Raw genomic sequence first — 13,619 nt, forward strand, 5'->3', positions numbered from 1 at the left:
TATTGTTGAGCATTGTACCGAAAACCGTTTTCCACAAGCGGGTTGTATGACGAACAATAATTAAAAATTTACCAAATCCTAATTATATTTGTAACGCAAAATACATTATTAAAACCCTCAAAATATTGCATTTTTAATATTTCCCAACATAACATAAAATATTGTTGAGCATTGTACCGAAAACCGTTTTCCACTAGCGGGTTGTATGACGAATAATTTTCATTGCTTCGCTCGCCAGTTCCATATGAGCGCTTGGAGAGAGCGAGTGTGTCTCGGTCCACGCTTCTAACATCGCGGAATATAAACAAACGGACAAAATAGTGTGAGTCGGCTTATAGTGTAAACCTAATAATAATCTGTGATTTTCATCCTAACATATTGTTAGATATTGACAACAGAGCATTGACACATTTACAGTGTTAAAAAAAATTAAAAAAAAAAATTTTTTCTTTTTTTTTCAAAAGGAAAATTATTTATGTTTTTTTTTAATTGAATGAACTATTATGTTTACACTCATAGCCGACGAAATTAAATTTCAGTTATTACGGTGGTGTTTTCAAAATTCCGCAACGTTTTCAAAAGCTCATATTAAATTCCAGTGACCCCAAAGTGCTGTTTTAATTACGTTTGTGTTTTATTGCGTATATTTGGTGACCTTAAAGGATTTTTTCAGTATTTCATTCGAGGTATGCGAATATGACTGCGAGTTTTTAAGGTAAGAATAGTCGTAGTATAGATTTGTTTGTTTTGTTTGTTAATGTAATGTAGGTATTTATTGCAATAAATTTTCTGTGCGTGAACCGGCAATACTTTGTTTTGATTTCACCGGAATTTTTAAATGGATTATAATTAATGTTTAATTTCCTACATGATACCCACTAGCCGTGCATTCACGTAATGTAATTGTTTGTAGATTTGTCGAAATTGTGGTAATTGTGCAAGTTTTTAATTACGATTAAAAGTAGCTCACGATGCTTGACCATAATTTTCCAACCTTGTTTATTTTCTGACTGAGGAACTTCTAAATCTAAATTCTTTTAAGTATTCCTCAAATATTGTAAAGTTTTTATATCGTCAGCTATATCTTTAAACACATTATAAGCTGAATGTATAGATATATCTATATTATTATTATATAGCTGAAGAGTTTGTTTGTTTGATTGATTGATTTAACGCGCTAATCTCAGGAAGTACTGTTCCGATTTGAAAAATTCCTTCAGTGTTGGATAGCCCATTTATCGAGGAAGGCTATAGGCTATATATTAACCCTGTATTCCTACGGGAACGGGAATACTTCCTGAGATTTGCGCGTTCAACCAAACAAACAAACGCTTCAGCTTTATAATATTAGTACCTATAGATTATAATTTTCTTTATTTTTACTTTAGCGAGTTTACGTATGAGCTTTTTGATTTTTTATAGATTTGATTAAGTTTGTTTACATAAGTAAAAGTGAGAAATGATTAATTTTAGGTTATTACTTATGGAATTTTATATCATTAGGCGTTCTATTATATTTCTTTTTCTTCCGGATTCATTTTACTGTAGAACTTGCATCATCAATACCATTTTCTTACGTATTAGATTCAGTATTCAGGAATACATTTTCTCCGGGTGATTAGCTACCTAGCTCTGTAATTTAAGTGTAACCGGTGATCATTATTTAATTGTCTATAATGATGCGTAAAGCTACCGATAAATAATATTATGTATGAGGAGAAACAGTGAAGAAATAAAATACACTTTGCATGCAAATACACTTTAGAACATTATTGGTAACAACATTGGTATTTGGCTCGATGTAGTTTAGTAAATTCAATTTTTCGACGGCCTCCGTGGCGCAGTGGTATGCGCGGTAAATTTACAAAACGGAGGTCCTGGATTCGATCCCCGGCTGGGCCGATTGAGATTTTCTTTATTGGTCCAGGTCTAGCTGATGGCAGGCTTCGGCTGTGGCTAGTTACCACGCTACCGGCTCACCTGATGGTAAGTGATGATGCAGTCTAAGACGGAAGTGGGTCAACTTTTTGTTAGGCGGATGAAAGTCCACACCCCTTTCGGTTTCTATACCACATCGTAACGGAACGCTAAATCATGGCGGTACGTCTTACCAGACCATACCTGAGCCAATTCAGAAAATGTAAAATCAAATTGACCAGATCTGGCAACCGAACCCTGGACTTTCATTTTTAAAACCACAGCATCACCAACTGCGCTTGAAAGGGCATTAGTTTATGATATAGTTCATCAAAGACATTTTATACTGTAGACATGTTACGTGCCTACAAAATCACCGCAAAAAGAGAGTCGTATGTAGCTACTTCACTGAGCGCGAACATGCACTATTTTATATTTAAATCCGTTATATACAGTTTTCAAAGTTCCTAAACGCACAACACGACATTGTATATGTATATTTAAGTATTATTTGTTTAAATAATACTTAAATATACATTAAACAATATAAATATTGTTTACTATGCGACTCAACGATTTGCTTTACTTATTAGAAAAGTAGCGGACGCCCGCGACTTCCTCCGCTCTTAGATCTCTTTAATACAGCCCTTACAGTAGTATCGCTGTAACAATGGAGTAACTTCTCCCGTTTTCCCAACATTTCCCTTCACTGCTCTGCTCCTATTCGATCGTAGCGTGATGAAAAGTATACTATAACCTTCCCAGGAGTATGAAAAATAATTGTACCAAGTTTCTATAAAGTCCGTCGAGTAGTTTTTGTTTCTATAACGAATATACAGACAGACAGACAGATAGATTGCATTTTTGGCATCAGTATCGATCACTAATCACCAATGATAGTTATTTTGGAAATTTCATGTACAGAATTGACTTCTCTACAGATTTATTATAAATACCTATAGATTGGCCGCTTTTGCTCGCCTTAGTTTTGGTACGCTAGTGACATATCTCTATTATAAATCTTTGTAGTTGATAATGTTTTCATTAACAAACTAGCCACATCAGCCAATACAAATTAGGCAACCATGCATCAAGCGTGCGTAAGTCCACTCCATGACGGGACAGTAATTCAACATGACTGGAGCAAGCAGTACCTACCTAAGTACCTACGTACCATGTTGAATTTTCCGCTGTGGTTTTCTCTGATCTGTAAGCGGAACGGAAAGGCGAATCTAACAATGCATCCCATAGAAGGATGGATAACGTGAAATTATTATTACATAATATTTTTTCTGATAGTGTAGTATAGGCACCGCTACGACATTTTCTTTTATTTTCAAGAATTCTTCCCACTTAACTAAGCTGTTGGCCTTTGTGAAATATGCTGCTATATAATTGGGAGTTTTGGTGAGTGCATAATGATCAACCAGTTTGCAAACCCTATAGGATTCAATGGATGGAGCGAGCTATGCTTGGAGTTTCTTTGCGTGATCGAATCAGAAATGAGGAGATCAGTCACTGTCAAAGTCACTGACATAGCTCAGCGAGTCGCGAAGCTGAAGTGGCAATGGGCAGGCCACATAGTTCGAAGAGCCGATGGACGTTGCTAGAATGGCGACCTCGCAACGGAAAGCGCAGTGTTAGTCGACCCCCCACTCAATTCTTACCTCCGTGAAGATTTTATCGATCATGTCCATCTGTCTGTCTGTCTTCTTATTTAATAAACTGTATTTACCTACAACTAGGACTTGAATCTTAGAACTTAGAACAAAATAAACTTATTGTAGAAAAGTCTGCGAAAACCATGTTTTGGTTACCAATAATGACCAAAACATGGTTTTCGCAGACTTTTAGTCAAAAAAATGATTTAGTAAAATATTAGTAGGTAGGATATAAATCCTACTAATGTTTTGTACGCGAAAGTTTGTATGGACGTTTGTTATAACTGAATTCCACGCTAGTTTGTAATAAATATTCAAACTTTCAACTGTTTTATTATATTATGTAAATATATGGCTATTCTGTATTTGGTTAACTTAATAATAATATGGTTATTATAATATTCGGAAAAACCATTTGTTACCCATATAGATAGGCTGTTACCAAAATGGAATTCTTAATCTCAAAGCTGCGACAATATTGAATTTATATTGGCGCCACTGTTCCATATCTACATTCTACATAATCCAATTTATTTAGTAGAATAGGACGGAGTTCATTCACCTTTTTAACCGACTTAAAAAAAGGAGGAGGTTCTCAATAGGACGCGTATGTTTGGTACCTCAGAACTTCGTAATTTATTAACCAATTTTGAAAATTCTTTTTGCGTTTGAAAGAATACAGTTCCATATTGGTCCCATTTAATTTTAATGAAAATCGGTTCAGTAATTTTGTGTTAAAATGAAAATAACTGGAATAAATGAATGAAATTGCCCATACTGTGGCGCTTTCGCGCACAACGTCGTAGAACCAATCCGGATTTTTTTTTTTTTTTGGAATGGAAATGTTTCGATGGTGGTACCATGACAAGAAAACCAGGATCTGATGATGGAATCCTGGAGAAATTGATCGATGGGAACTTTCGAAATTTTGTTTAAACTTTTAACTGACTTCACCGACTGACCGTTTTGTTTTACTAAAGATATAACTTATCATCCAATAAACAGATGGGTAAAGGTCGTTACTTATTCAGATCTTCTACTATATTACGTGTATATAATATAAAAAATTACAAAATATATAATTCAAATTTCATTTATTTCAGTTATAACAATGTACATAACATATTTCAGTTATAACAATGTACATAACGTAAGTTCGTTATCAACCAATATTCGGCTCGCTGCTGAGCTCGAGTCTCCTCTTAGAATGAGAGGGGTTAGGCCAATAGCCCACCACGCTGACCCAATGCGAATTGGCAGAGTTTACACACGCAGAGAATTAAGAAATTCTCTGGTATGGAGGTTTCCTCACGATGTTTTCCTTCACCGTTTGAGACACGTGATAATTAATTTCTTAAAATACACACAATTGAAAAGTTGAAGGATTCGAACTCACACCCTCCAGTACCCTCCACACATAACGTAAGTAATTCATGGTAATCCTAGATTCCGAGGTACATAATAAATGAAAGCTGATTACATGTTACAGTATTTAAGAATAAGATAACTTTCTGTGTCCCTTTCCAAGAAAGTCATGTATGTGTATGTAATGATTATATTATTTGATCAAAGATTCAGGGAGCTTTAAGTAAAAGGGCTCTGAAAAATACCTTCACTTTTCTGTCCATCTTATTTTCCCTTTAATAAATAATTCAAGAATGGATTGATGGCTGGGAAAGTTTTGCTAACTTACTTTATCCAAGATTATTTTGGTTCTAAAAAATTCTTACTTCATTATACTCGTATTGTGTTTTTGTTTTCATAAAAATAAACATATTTATAGAAAAAGTTTAGCTGAAATTTATTTATTTATAATATAGCTAGTCACAATTCATAGAACTATTGAATGTCTTCTCAATATTAGCTTAGTTTAAAGTCACACACGATCCAGTTAGCTACGTGAGTTACAATCCGTTTTTCTTTCTTTATTTTGTGCTCGTAAGTTAGTTAAGCCGTGATAGCCCAGTGGATATGACCTCTGCCTCCGATTCCGAAGGGTGTGTGTGGGTTCGAATCCTGTCCGTTGCATGCACCTCCAACTTTTCAGTTGTGTGCATTTTAAGAAATTAAATATCACATGTCTCAAACGGCGAAGGAAAACATCGTGAAGAAACCTGCATACCAGAGAATTTTCTTAATTCTCTGCGTGTGTGAAGTCTGCCAATCCGCATTGGGCCAGCGTGGTGGACTATTGGCCTAACCCCTCTCATTCTGTGAGAAGACTCGAGCTCAGCAGTGAGCCGAATATGGATTGATAACAAAAAAAAAATATACACTGTTTCTTCAAAAGGTATTTTTGTAGTACTAGTTGACAGAATAAGCAGACTAAGCTGAAGAAATTAAAAATTCACACCGAGCGCATTGCACTGTAAAAACGGACGGGTTTTTTAGCAAAATCTTTGAGATTTCTTTAAAAACTTGAGATTATTCTACAAGAAACGAGACAATATCTCGTTCTATCTTAGATTATTCTACAAATAAAACAATACTATGTACTCGATACTTGTATACTCGATTATCAGGGTGCTCGGGAGTATTCACTATAAACTCGAGGGTTACATTCTTTAAAAAAAATAATTCGAAATGTTCAAGGAACATATGTGTTCTTAAATGAATATTTTCGGAGTAAATAATACATATTTCTTTTGTAAATAGATCTTGATTTTTTTTATCTATATATTAATTGGTTTATGTATTAGTGTGTAATTTTTTGAATGTATGTATTTTTTTTATAATTATAATAAAAAATTATAATTAAATTTTCATTTTATTTATACAACCTGCATTCTCGTCTTTTTGCATTTTCCTAAACCCAAGGTTGCCTGGAAGAAATCGCTACATAGTGATAAGACCGCCTTTTGTATCCTACTTTTTAACTTTTCTGTCTTATTATTTGTTTTTTTTTATGTTGTGATGCATAAATAAAGTATAAATAAATAAATAAAATGTGTCCCATACAAACAACTTATAAACGTCCCAATAATTGTGACGTATTTATATTTTAAAATGCAACGTTGTCACTTTGTTACGTGTTTGTTACGTGGATAGTTTTGTAGTTAGTTTACTCGTTAACACCTTGAAGTTATAGGAAATACTCCAGAGCATCCTGTATAAATGATTGGGGAATACCTACTCTAATCCACGTGTCCCAAGCATAACTCTTCACAATGTATCAGAAGCTGAGTGCTGTGTTCGATCAACAAGTATTCAACTTTGGCCTTTTCATGAATACTGGCATACTGTTTGGGAATCAGAAGTAGTTACAGCCACTCTATTTGAATAAGCGCTTTCTGAAATCACAAATCATCATTATAAGATTATTTTTACTACAGGGCTTGGCCTCCCCCCTTAAGGAAATAAAGCGTATAGACCTACTATGCTGTTCCAATGCGGATTGGTGGGCGTAATAATCTTTGATTCTTTGCCGATCATTGTAAAAGAAAATTATATGTTAATGGTAAAAATTCTCCGAATTACGAGGCTGTAATGTCTCCAACTTCCCATTTTCCAATTAAAATTCCCTAGAAAAAAGAAAATAGCAGTACCTACTTTTTGTTCTTTACAAGTTAGCTCTTGACCACAATCTCATCTGATGGTAAGTGATGATGCAATCTAAATTGAAAGAGGGTTAACTTGTTAGAAGTAGGATGAAAATCCACCCCCTTTCGGTTTCTACACGACAACATACCGGAACGCTAAATCGCTTGGTGTACGTACGTTTTTGCCGGTTGGGCATTTCATACCCCGACCCAGAGACATATGATCACAAGCCACATGGGATAATCACTGGTTCAAAGAGACAGTCGGTCCTTTGATTGTTCGAGACTTAGTGGCAGAAACCACAAAATCTGCCATATTTATAAACGTGGATTAAGATTCAAACCCGAATTTCCTTCAAAGTAAAGTGCACCTAATCTCTACAGGTTAAAGTTCACTTTACTTTGAAGAACATAGGCTTTTAAATCTTAATCCATGTTTATAAATATGACCGTTTATCATAATTAAAAATCCGATGTTTATATAAACAAAAGGAGGAATTTGCATGTATTTAATGTATTCAATGACACCTGAACATGGTAAATAGTTCTCTTAACAATCGGCCGAGTAATGATGAGAAGGTTTCTTACCTCGTGATGTTGTAAGTACATTGATATGAATGACATAATGCAAACCATATTTGTAAACTGAATTTATTAGTTTTTGTTGCTTGTACGCTCGTGTCATTGAAATATTTAATCGTTTGATTCATGCCGACATTACGTTGGGAGCTAAAAATGAGGTTTCTCATAAAACTAATAGAGAGAAATATATATAACTAGCGGACCCAGTTCCGACCTAGCGACCCAGGACCGGAGCTTCGCTTTGACTTTAGTGCACTTCTTCCCTACCTTACCCCTACTCTACCCCTACCCTACTCCTACCCTAAAAAAAAACTGACCGTAAAGACCATCTTCATACTTCAAGGAGTATTCTAAAAAAATAAATAGCCGTTCTCGAAATTTGCGCTTAGGAAGATTCAAGATTCACTTTTATATTATATATTCAAATACTCGCAGATAAGAATTAATCTGAATATTTTTCAAGAGAAAAACATGATCAATGAAATTTTGCGACTCATACGAAATCTGAAGTAATTAATTTAAGTGCTAATAAATAATGCTTGAGATTAAGGTCTCAACTTATGGACTTATAGCCAGAAAATAAGTTTATTAAGAAATCATCCTACTAATATTATAAACACGAAAGTTTGTGTGGATGTTTGGATGGTTGTTACTCTTTAACGCCGCAACTACTAAGTCGATTTGGCTGAAATTTGTAATGTAAATAGCTTTTACTCTAGATTAACATTGCATAGGCTACTTTTTATCCCGAAAAAATCCTTGGATTCACGAGATTTACGAAAACCGTAACGTATGAGTGTTCGCCTGAAATTTGAAGTAGAGATAGATTATAGTCTGGATTAACGCATAGGCTACTTTTTATCCAGAGAAAATCCATGGATCTCGAGGGATTTGTGAAAAAGTAAATTTCACGCGGACGTAGTCGCGGGTGTCTGCTAGTTTATTATAGTAAAGTATAAAGAGAATTCAGTAATTCTGTTTAACTTTAATTAAATCAATACTACAAATTAATTGGTCCACTTAGTTTTGATAACAAATCCATTGATGCTCTAAACACAACTAAGTTTCCATAGCTATATAGATTAACAAAGGCAATTTCAAGACGCTTACAATCTATCCAAGTGGAAAATCAACCGAGATTATCTGCGGATCCAGGATTTCGGATTCACGAAATAACGGTACTCCTAACATGAATTTACATAACAAAATCCAAGTTAGGAATACATTTAGTGCAGTTCTGATATTTATTGCTGGATAAGTTAAGCGAATTTGCATAAAGGCTGTAATATGCGTGCGTACTTTGGAAGAATCTGGAAGTTCCACTTAAAATGTAGGTCGTTTTGTTTCCGTATTTAATTTTAGAAATTCAACAATCAAGTTTTGAAAATTAAACGAATAGATTTATAATTGCTTCGGACTTATGTAAAAGATTTTTGCATACCTTTTGGATATTCGCTTTAAAAAAAAACGCCTTTCGTTACTGTAATTTTTTGCAATTCATAAAAGTCACGATATCATTATTTTTAGGGTTCCGTAGTCCAAATGTGAAGTTTCGACATGTGTGTCTGTCCGCGGTTTAGCGCAGAGACTATTACTCGTACTATACTAGAAAGCTAAGCTAGTTTTAATTATTAACATTAAAAAGTAAACAAAGTCGTAAAATAAAATCTTGAAATCTATTTTTTTAGGGTAAGTACATGTACAGTGGGGATGTTTTTTTTATTACTCGTTTATTTCATAATGAGGAGTATCGTTAAATATAATATATCTTCTACCAATACTTTTCGATTTAAGGATCCGTTTGTAAAACATTAAACTTTTAAGAGCTAATTTTAGTTAAATGTACCCACCCTATACCAGCTAACAGTTTTTCTACTTATTTCAATTATTTATTGTAGTCATGTTCTTGCCTCATTCTTTTACCTACTTTTCTTACCTGATAACATTATTAAAGTTCTTATTACAAACCTAATTAGTTTAAGTTTTGCAAAAGCAAATAGATCATGATTGAAAGGGGTCAGGAATCAAAGGATTAAACTCAATTCGAAGGTAAGTAGGAATTAATTGTACCACCCGGTACCAATGTACAGGCAATTTCGGCTGTGGTTAGGGCGAAAATTTGAATCGGTTACACGAAATACTCCAGTGCCGTCAAGTGGTAACATTTATGACATTCTTGAATGAAAGTTCAAAGAACTTTTTATTGAGGTACTTTTATTTCTCGCTCGTTTTTTTCCTTTTTTATATACAAAAGTTTAAGCGTCAGGAATGCTTTTTAGATGTACAGGCAAGCTTTTTTGTAGTCTTGAAATTTCATTTTGTTTTTTCATGTATTGCCTTTAAATATCTTATACATATATTGTAAACATTTTTTCTTTCTTCTTTTAATCTTCTATTCTTCGTCTTTCAATAGTTATTAATAATATTTTACGTTTACGGAACAAACGACTTAGTGATAAAATCGCTTATGTATAGCTAAGTATCAACTGCTACTTCTTAACCAGAAATATACTCATATAACTGGTAATGCACATATGCCTGTAACTAGTAATGTGCATACAAATTGATAGTAGTAGTTCTTCCCCAGGCAAGCTCTCCCACGAAGAGAGCAGTGGAGTCCATTATAAAGATGCAAAAATACACTGCCTACTCTAAGGACTCATTACTAGCCTCTATTGAAGAAGGAATTTTACATACACAATTTATACATATATTGCATACCCTAGCTGAAACTCTTGTGCACGCCACTGGAGGAGAGGCTCCTAGTGGCTCTTAGTTCTCAATCACTGTTAAGGAATTCGACGTATGACATGCATATTCATCGACTAATCAAGGAGCCGATGATGTATCGGTCAAGTACTCAACGCTGTCGCTTCAAACGTGTTTGAATTACTTCGATATTGAATTGATATTATAATCTTTGCATAATATGTTTGCATTGCAATATCTAGACCGGATTGGATAAACGTAGATAAAATATATCAAAATCTTACTGGTAAAATTATCTTTATCTCTTTAGAAGTTTGACTTTGAAATAGAAGATTATTAAAAGGATAACTTTAGACAAAATAGATGTAGGTAAGTAAAAGACAAAGACAAAAATATGACAAGGAACATAATTAATGTTTTTACTAAACGTGTAATTAACAAATAATTAAAAGATGATTTCATACAGGAAATTACTACGACATATTCAAAACGCGTGAGGTTTTCGTAGCCGAAACAAATTTCAACAGAAAAACGTACCTTTCGTGCTCGAAATATTTACCAAATTAGACTAGTTCTTAAAAAAATGCTGATGATAGATATAGATAGCGTGAGAAAAACAATTTGCCTAGACTTATAGGCTAGCTAGCACTTAATTGAAACTAACTTTTAAAATCCCAACCACAGAGTTCAATTTTGATTAAAGGTTGGATAACAAACAAATCAAACATAAGTATCTCTTACTTCTGTGTGATTACATATATGATGCAATTCAATTTGCATATCCCAAGTAGGAGTTCTGAATCTTTTTAACAACGGTGCTTTATCCAAAATAAACGCATCGATTGCAAATTTTTCTCCTACGTAAACTATGCCAATGATTTCCTATTCCAGACCACGTCCTAGAAATGTCCCCCAGAGCATGTTTAGGCATCCATTAAAGTTACTAATGACACGCGGAAGGGCGTAAATCTCACTGAAGGCGTTGCGTTGAATCCTATATCTATAGGCGGAGGGTCTTTATTACCCGGTAATTTGATATCAAATTTTGCACTCAAGGCTTGCTCGGTGGCAGAATTCAAAGTTAGTGTTCGAGTAGCAATTGGCTCTAAATCAATGTTCATTGTCGTATCTAAATCAATAACGCTGATATCGGTCGGATATTGGTGTGTGCTCAATTTCTCTTTCTGAGTTATGCTAGCATTGACGACTTCGAATTTTCACTTCGAACATAGTTATTGCCGGCTTAATCTTGTTTAAGGTTTAGCATGTAGTGACTTTGTCCTGAATTTAAACTACGTACATCGCCCTTAGAGACGTGATAGCCCAGTGGATATTGTCATCTGCTTTAGATTCAGAGGGCGTAGTTTCGAATAAGATCCAGGTGCACCTCCAGCTTTTAAGCTGTGCATTTTAAGAAATTAAATATCAGTTGTCTCTAACGGTGAAGAAAAAACATCGTGAAGAAACCTGCATACCTGACAATTTTCTTAATTTTCTACGTGTGTGAAGTCTGCCAATCCTCATTGAGCCAGCGTGGTAGATTAAGGCCTAACCCCTCTCATTCTTAGAGGAGGCTCGTGTCCAATGGTAAGCCGAATATAGGTTGTTAATGCTTCGAGCGGCTTCGTGACTCGTTGGTGGGTGACTTTGATTCCTCATTTCTGATTTGATGACTTCAATCAGCTCGCTCCATCGTCTACTGAATGGCCTTTTTACGATCAAATCTCAGACCCGTGGGTCATTAATATACCTATGCCTACTAATGGAAAATATGTAATTAATTCCTAATTAATGAATTTGTGATTTAAAGTTAAGCAGCTTCGCGACTTTTTGGTGGGTGACTTTGACTCCTCATTTATGATTTGAAGACTTCAATCAGCTCGCTCCATCGTCTACTAAATGACTGAGCCTTTTTACGATCAAATCTCAGACCCGTAGGTCATTAATATACCGTGAGTACCAATGCCTAATAACGGAAAATATCTAATTAATTCCTAATTAATGAATTTGTGATTTAAAGTTAAGCAGCTTCGCGACTCTTTGGTGGGTGACTTTGACTCCTCATTTCTGATTTGATGACTTCGATCAGCTCGCTCTATCGTCTACTAAATGACTGAGCCTTTTTACGATCAAATCTCAGACCCGTAGGTCATTAATATACCGTGAGTACCAATGCCTAATAACGGAAAATATCTAATTAAATCCTAATTAATGAATCTGTGATATAAAGTAAAAGTAATCACTGAAACAAAAACATAATTTCTCAACAACTGAACTTGTTCAATCAACGTCTCTGGAATTTCGTTTTTGTGTAACAATTATGTAGAACATAATGCGAATGTGTTGAGTTGATTGTAATTTATAGTCTCAAGGCGTGTAACATAAACTAAATTTTCGTTGGATCTCGCAAATTAATTCTTCCTTGAATCCCTCTATTAATTACTAGTTTTTGTCAGCAGTTTCGCGTCGCTTTTCAGAGAAATATGAAACATGGGTTACAAACTACGAATTTGTCAGTTTTGTGCAATGCAGTTAAATGCATATTATATGAATGTTGGGTTCAGTTTATACTTGCTAACGAACAAGCTTTTTGTTTTAATCATTTATAACTATGAGTATGCATTCTGTATTCATGTAAAACAAGCAATTATTCACGAATAACAAGGATGCTCGCGACTTCGTTCACGTGAAATACAGTTTTTCACAAATTCCTCGGTTACGTTGGATGTTTCCGTGATAAAAAGTAGCTTGTGTGTTGCTCAATAACCTCCACTATCTTCCAGTCAAAGTCCTATGAAAATAGGTTCAGAAGTTCCAAAAATTGGCGCGGACAAACAAATTTTAAAAAAGTTAGTTCATGTAATCTAAAGTACCCTAAGAACTTGTCACAAAAATCACTAACAGAGCATTTTTCTGATCAAGCTTGACATATATTAAATGAAGATGTGTCAGATAATGGTGACGTCATAAAATGTATGGGCTATGATGATCTAAGTAAATATTTTACTTCTGAAAGATGGTAAGGCTTTGGTTATAGCGGTAAAGATGACTGAACGAGCGTTAGAAAATCAGAAACTTTAATAAAACTAGCATCTGTCTCTATGTTGTTGCTAAGCAACGATTTTCCGGTAAACTGTTTTGGTTACTGTAAATAATTTAACAATGTGTTTCTGTTGTGATGACCTTTCCATTAGACACACAAAGCCGTGTA

At 34.5% G+C, this 13,619-nt stretch overlaps 1 protein-coding gene across 3 annotated transcripts in view; it reads left to right on the plus strand.

Moving 5' to 3' along the window:
• Window positions 1-242: 242 nt before the first annotated feature.
• LOC112045107 (rap1 GTPase-activating protein 1) overlaps window positions 243-13,619 on the plus strand; it is a 391,775-nt gene continuing 378,398 nt past the window's right edge. Inside the window, exons 1-2 of one of the 3 annotated variants that reach the window (XM_052887390.1) lie at window positions 243-322; window positions 540-715. The gene's annotated coding sequence lies outside the window, so the exon portion shown is untranslated. The remainder of the gene's footprint in view (window positions 323-539; window positions 716-13,619) is intronic. The other 2 variants (XM_052887392.1, XM_052887391.1) reach the window with 2 other exon arrangements.

Source organism: Bicyclus anynana, chromosome 19 (genome assembly GCF_947172395.1).
Source record: "Bicyclus anynana chromosome 19, ilBicAnyn1.1, whole genome shotgun sequence".
NCBI classification, from domain to species: Eukaryota; Metazoa; Arthropoda; class Insecta; order Lepidoptera; family Nymphalidae; genus Bicyclus; species Bicyclus anynana.